At 43.2% G+C, this 6,567-nt stretch overlaps 1 long non-coding RNA gene across 1 annotated transcript; it reads left to right on the top strand.

Annotated features, from left to right (window-relative positions):
- Positions 1-1,789: 1,789 nt before the first annotated feature.
- Positions 1,790-4,357, top strand: LOC143831336 (uncharacterized). The gene is made up of 3 exons (XR_013228830.1): positions 1,790-1,862; positions 3,266-3,372; positions 3,904-4,357. It is a non-coding gene; the product is annotated as an uncharacterized LOC143831336 (long non-coding RNA).
- The last annotated feature ends 2,210 nt before the right edge of the window (positions 4,358-6,567 follow it).

The following is a 6,567-nucleotide window of genomic DNA, read 5'->3' as shown; positions in this document are numbered from 1 at the left end:
TGGTGTGATGACATGTATTCAAAACGGTCAGATTACAGAACTCTCAACATTAGAAGGTTCACAGTTCAGATACTGTGAAAAGAAATAGCTGCCACTTAAGCTATGATTTAAGCCTTATATATACCTTATGGGTGCTTTTTGAGAATGCCTAAGGATTGGAAAACTTGCTGGAAAGAAACCCAAGAGATGAAAGCACAGAAAGGGTAGACTAATACAGAGGCAAGGCAACTGAAGTAAAGAAGAATGGATAGTGGAGTAAGATATACAAGAACATGAGTCAAGGACAGAAATAGGGAATCCAAATCATGACCCTTAAAGAGTGCCTGTGCCTTTAAGAACAGCAAATAATTCTGTCAATTGGTCCTTCTGCCATACTGCAGTCATAGACATGACAATCTGAAGCAGGCAGTGAAAGCAAAGTACTAATGGGAAAAGTACTGAAACCCATACACTGATTTGAAATAAGCTGATTCCTTGGCTACAATCTTCTAGTCATATATTTACTAGTTAGAAAAAAATTATACTTGCTTCATGTACAGCTGTACATCTAAAATGACATTGCTTTTTTGATACCCACTTATATTGCATATATAATAGCCACAGAGATAGCTTGGTGTCGTGGTTAGGAGCACTGACTTCTAATCAAGGTGTGAGCTTTCAAGTGCAAGCACTCTTCCTCAGGAACTGATATATTTCCACTGCCATGATGGTCAGTTCATAGTCTGAGGAAGAGTGCTTGCACTCGAAAGCTCACGCCCTGAATAAATCTTTGTTGGTGCTGCTGGACTCTGATTTTATTGTGCTACTTCAGACCAACGCGGCTACTCGTTTGAATCTATCCTAGGTGGAATAGTGGCATAGATATGTTTGAAATAAATAAAATAAATAAATTATGACTCACTCTGCTGGTGCAAATTCCACCTAAGAAATATGTAGAAGAAACGGAGATCACCATGTGTCCCTAGTGGTAGTCCTGGGATGCACAGAAGTATAAAGAGCTAATCATATACCATAATGGGGTCGATTGAAGGCAAGGCACATCATATTATCTGAATGTTTATATTTTAGATCCAAAGGCTAACACAAGATACAGTGTCAGAAACACTTGGTGTAAAATAGCTCTTCCTAAACTTACCAGGGAGCTAATATTATTCTACTTGGTGAAATTCATATCTGAGTAACATGGTCTGGATCAAGCTGCCGGATAGTCTGGCATTCTTGATTTCTGCTTTATTCTCAGTGTTAGATTAGATTCTGCTATTTAAGACAGAAGAGGTTTTTGTAAAAGAAAAGTTGATACAGCCAATGTCAGTCTACGGAGATAATCCTGCAGAGATGACTCTGTGATTTTCCTAGTCCCTGACATCATTAGGCAGAGTGTAGGGAAACTACATTCAGTGGCAGTTGGCTTATTTCATAGGAATGCCAGCCTCCAGGTGGGACCTGGGAATCCCCTGAAATTACAGCTCATTCCTAGACTACAAAGTCTGGAGATACTTTGCTTGGGAGGGTGGACTCTTCAACACTGTACCTCACTAAGGTCCCACTCCCTGTCCTCCCCAGGATTTATCCCCAAATCCCCCAGAGTTTCCCAAACTGTATCTGTCAATTCTATCCCTTCCCCCATCCCTCACTGGTAGCCAGAGAGGACCTTGCAATTCTTCTACTTCAAGATCTTATCAAATGCACTGCTAAATGTCCTATTCAAGTAGCAAGGAGTGATCAGACACTCGGGGCTTCAGGAAGCTTAAGCAAATGCTTTGTTTCCCAGAACACCCTTTGCTAGTAACTTGTTAATAAGTAACCACACGTCCCAGACAGGTGCTGTCGGCAAAGCCTTAGGAGTTCTTGTTGGATGGAAGGTGAGTCATTTCCCTTTTATGTTGGTAAATGAACAATGCGTCATGGAAAAGACAGATCCTCTTAATAAGAAACAGTAACCTTTTTTACACACATTCACCATGCACTTTCACACACACATTCTATAGAAAAGGATTTTAATTTTATTTTTTTATTTTTAAACGGTCCTTTAACTTTGGACTACTGGGAGAATTTGATTGTTGTTGTTTTTTTCTTTTAGTTTTGGAAAGTCACTAGAAACTAGCAGTCAGACAAGGAGAGATCTGGGTTTAAATCTTCACTTTCCCATGAAACTGTGGTAGACCACAGAGCAGTCTCATTCTCTCGAGATAATAGTGAAGATAGACTGGAGGAAGAGAGGTCCATGCATGTTCCTCTGAGTTCCTTGGAAGACCAGGAACTAAATGCTAGTTCCCACTTTATGAAATATATATGGTTGTAATCTTGTGTTTGTGTACATTATGTTTACCGCAAGTTCCAGAATTATATCACGATTGTATGTATGATTTGCTTAGAACTTTATAAAATTTAACTGCAAGGCACTGACCTACACATAAACAAAGGGGTGGGAGATATGGTTGTGCTCACATCCCTTCTAATCTTCATCCCATGCCAAGACATGAAGGTGGCAGGGCTAGGAAAAATTGCCTTTCTCCAACATTGGTGCTGTGGACCACCAGGTCCATAAATAATAAAACCACAGCTCTGCAGAGGTTTTTCTCAGAGCAGGATATGGATCTGGTTGATGTGATGATGACCTGGGTGACAGAGGTTGGGACTGCTGCAATTAGGTGCAGCAAGGTTCCCTGTCCTCTGCCAATCCTGGACAAAAGGCTCCAGGAGAAGCAGTAATTATACTGTGATCAGGCCTCTTTTGAAAAACTTTAAATCTAGATTCCTCTGACCCAGTGTCACAGCTGCCATTCTTGGGCAAGGTAATTTACTGCTGAACAGATTCAGAGCTTCCTGGATGAAATACCAGCTCTGGATCCATTCTAATCCAGCTTCTGGCCTGGTCATGGAGTAGAGACAGGTCTGGTCACCTTCCTGGATGATCTCTGGAGACAGCTGAATCTAGGTGTGTCAGCACTGCTGCTTCTATTAGACCTAACTGCAGCATTCATGGGCTGCTTGCCTAACACCTAATCATCACAGGGATGATATAAATGCCTTCATCCTTTTGTCCATGGTCAGTGCCAGAGGGTGGTGGTAAGGAAGAAAAATTCCCGGTGACATGTCCTGATATATAAGGTTCCTCAGGGAGCTATTCTCTCCTGATTGTTGTAAAATCTGTATGCACCTCCACCTGCCCAGTTGGTCCAGAGATTCAGATTGGGCTGTCATCAACATGCAGATGATACTCAGCTGTATCTGCTGATGGATGGCCATTTGTCTATACCCCCAGTTTCATTGGCCAGTTGTCTGGAGGCTATGGTGGACTGGCTCAACAGAGTCAGCTGAAATTGAATCCAGCTAAGATGGGGGTCCTCTGGCTGAGTCAGTGGATACCAGGTAAGTCAGTACAACTCCCAGGTCTTGACAGAGTTCAACTAACAACTTTGGCCACAGTCAAGAGCCTGGTGTGATCCCGGACTCTTCTTTAACAATGGAGATCCAGGTCACAAATGTTGGCCACTAGATATTTTATCACATTCTCCAGGCACTGCAACTAGCACCTTACCTGTCGGTATCTGACCTTGCCACAGACTGGGATAGCTACAGACTAGAATCCCGCAGTCTGTCTCTATGCAGCGCTGCCCTTGAAAGCTGCTCTGGAAACTTCAATGGTCCAGAATCCAGACCTAGGTTATAAGGAGACTGGAACATAACAGCATGGTTCCTTCCTGCTGGGCTAGCTATAGAAGTTTTCAAATCCTAGCTCTGTACCTGTGCAAAGCCCATCAGGACAAAGGCTGTAAAGAAATAGCATTAAAATATTCCACATACATTGAGGTAATACGTTAGCAAAATGACAAGGGACATTTCTGTTCTGTGGATCACCTGGGAAAGTTTTGTGAAAGCATCAATCTGTTTTTCTCTCAGACATATTGTGTTCTGTCTGGAATTCCTTCATTACAAACACTGACTGGAAAATCCCAAACAAGATGGTATCACCCTGGACAGTTTCACAATCCAAGCTGAACTGCCTGACTCCTTAAATATAAAAGAATGATGCTTTACTTCTCCCTCTATCCTGAGGCTGTGTTTAAATGGAGAATGTTTGCAATGAACTTACTGAGTCTAAAAGGTCCATACAATCACAGAATCTGTTGATCACTCAAGAAAATTTTGTGAAAGCATCATCCAGGAGGTAAATCAAATTCCCTAAGTACTGAAGTCTATTATTTGGCTAATGCTACCTTCTTGGGTTGAATCTTTCCTCTTTCAAATTTTATGTAGAGAGCAGGGTGCTGCAGAAACAGTCCTATTCCCACCCATATGGACACTGACTGTAAACCACAAGGGCCATTAATGTATCTGTCCTGCAAATGTTCAATCCCCAGTACTGCCAGTTAAAAGGGCCAGTGATGTGAAAGACCTCTGCTTAAGACCCTGGACAGCCACTGCCTGTCTGAGTAGACAGTACAGCAGCAGGTACTGGAGTGAGCTAAGCCCTGTGGGGGGGGGGATGGGAGGGAGAAGTACCCTACAAGAAGACAATTCACTCATGGAAGACTGGTGGCTGGGTCAAGGACCTACTGGGCATTGCTCCTGGTGGCAAAGCCCTATGCACCCAAGGGAGATCTAGTCGAACCCTTGAAGGAGGAATCTCTTCTGGGCAGGAGAGCAGGGGCATCCAGCATGCATTTTCTGGTGGCAGAGCCCTTCCTGGATAATCTGGCCTGGGCACTAGGTGCTTGTTTTTTCTGCATTGGACTCCTTCTTAGGAGGCATGATCCACATGGAATTCCTAGGGGGAGGGTGCCTCTGCATCAAGGAGACTATGTATGTATGTATGTATGTGTGTGTGTGTGTGTGTGTGTGTGTGTGTGTGTGTGTGTGTGTGTGTATGTGTGTGTGTGTATTTTTATTATTATCATATCCTTATCATATTATTAGTATTGGGACCATTTCCACATTAGGAGATGCTTTAGGATGCTTTGGGCTGATCCTGCGTTGAGCAGGGGGTTGGACTAGATGGCCTGTATTGCCCCTTCCATGATGCTATGATTCTATGTACCTTGCTTTGGATTTCCTTTGGAGGCTGCCAGTCAACACTAGTATTTCCGCATTTGGGCTTTTCTCCCTTTATTTTCCAGGTTGAAATTCACAATATGTTTTCCACACTGAGTCCAATAGAGGCAACCTCCTATTATGCTTTGCTCCCTTCCCCTTTTCAAAAATGTGTTGTTGTTTTTCTTTTTTGCAAACTGGTGCTGCTTGCACCCCTGTTCTAGTTGCACCCCTTACTCCCACCATTCTGCACCCTTGATCGCCTCTGTCCCTTCCCCCAGAGTGCCCTGAATGTAATTAACAAAAAAGAAAAACCAGTGTTATAATGTTATAACATTATAATGCTGCTGTGTAAGACTGCAAGACAGCTTTTTTAAAACTTAGGAACAGAATTGTAACACAATCACCCTTTTTAAAAAAATAAGGCAGATTTTTCAGAATAGGGGGAGGAAGGTGGAGGAAGGAAGAGGGGAGGGAGAATGGCAACGAGCATAGTTGTATTCATGCCCACTTGGGGCTCCTCCCCTTCCCATTTCCTCCAAGCCTATTATTGGTTATTTTGGGAGGGGGTTGGCATGACCATATATGGTCATAACGCCTAATAAATGTTCAACAAATTTAAAATATATATTAAAAACAGGCAAGAGTTGGTGGATGAGGTGAAGGAAGTTGGGACCCTAGGGGGAAGTGACCATGTCCTCATAGAATTCCTTTTGAGATGGGGAGCCAAGGAAGCTTGTAGCCAGATGCGGATGTTGGATTTTCGTGGGGGAAACTTTAATAAACTCAGAGACATGATGAGTGTCATACCATGGACGAGAATGCTGGAAGGGAAGGGAGCATGTGAAGGGTGGGCGCTACTCAAACAGGAGCTATTGCATGCTCAATCAATGACTATCCCAGAAAGACGAAAACACTGCAGGAGCTCTAAGAAGCCTATTTGGATGAACAGAGAACTTCAAGAGGAACTAAGAAAGAAAAGGAAAATGTTCAGGAAATGGAGGGAAGGACAGAGCTCTAAAGAAGAGTACCTACAGGTTACTAGGCACTGTAGATCAATCATCAGAAAGGCCAAAGCTGAGAGTGAGCTAAGATTGGCCAGGGAAGCCCATTGTAACAAGAAAAGATTTTTCAGTTATGTGAGGAGCAAACGTAAAGTAAAGGAGGCAATAGGCCCACTGTTGGGTGCGGATGGACAAACTCTAACGGAAGATGCAGAGAAAGCAGAAAGGCTTAGTGCCTATTTTACATCTGTTTTTTTCCCACAGGTCAAAGTGTTTAGGCACATCTAGAGATGGCCATAGCCAAAGGACAGTGTCTGGGTGGCAGGTTAACATGGATAGAGAGGTTGTCGAGAGGCATTTAGCTGCACTGGATGAGTTCAAATCCCCTGGTCCGGATGAAATGCACCCGAGAGTACTCAAAGAACTTTCCAGAGAACTTGCACAGCCCTTGTCCATCATCTTTGGAACCTCTTTAAGGACTGGAGATGTCCTGGAGGACTGGAAGAGAGCAAATGTTATTCCAATCTTC

This window comes from Paroedura picta, chromosome 3 (genome assembly GCF_049243985.1).
Source record: "Paroedura picta isolate Pp20150507F chromosome 3, Ppicta_v3.0, whole genome shotgun sequence".
Classification (NCBI taxonomy): domain Eukaryota; kingdom Metazoa; phylum Chordata; class Lepidosauria; order Squamata; family Gekkonidae; genus Paroedura; species Paroedura picta.
Note: the sequence above shows the minus strand (reverse complement) of the source record. Positions and strands in the feature narration are given on the sequence as shown.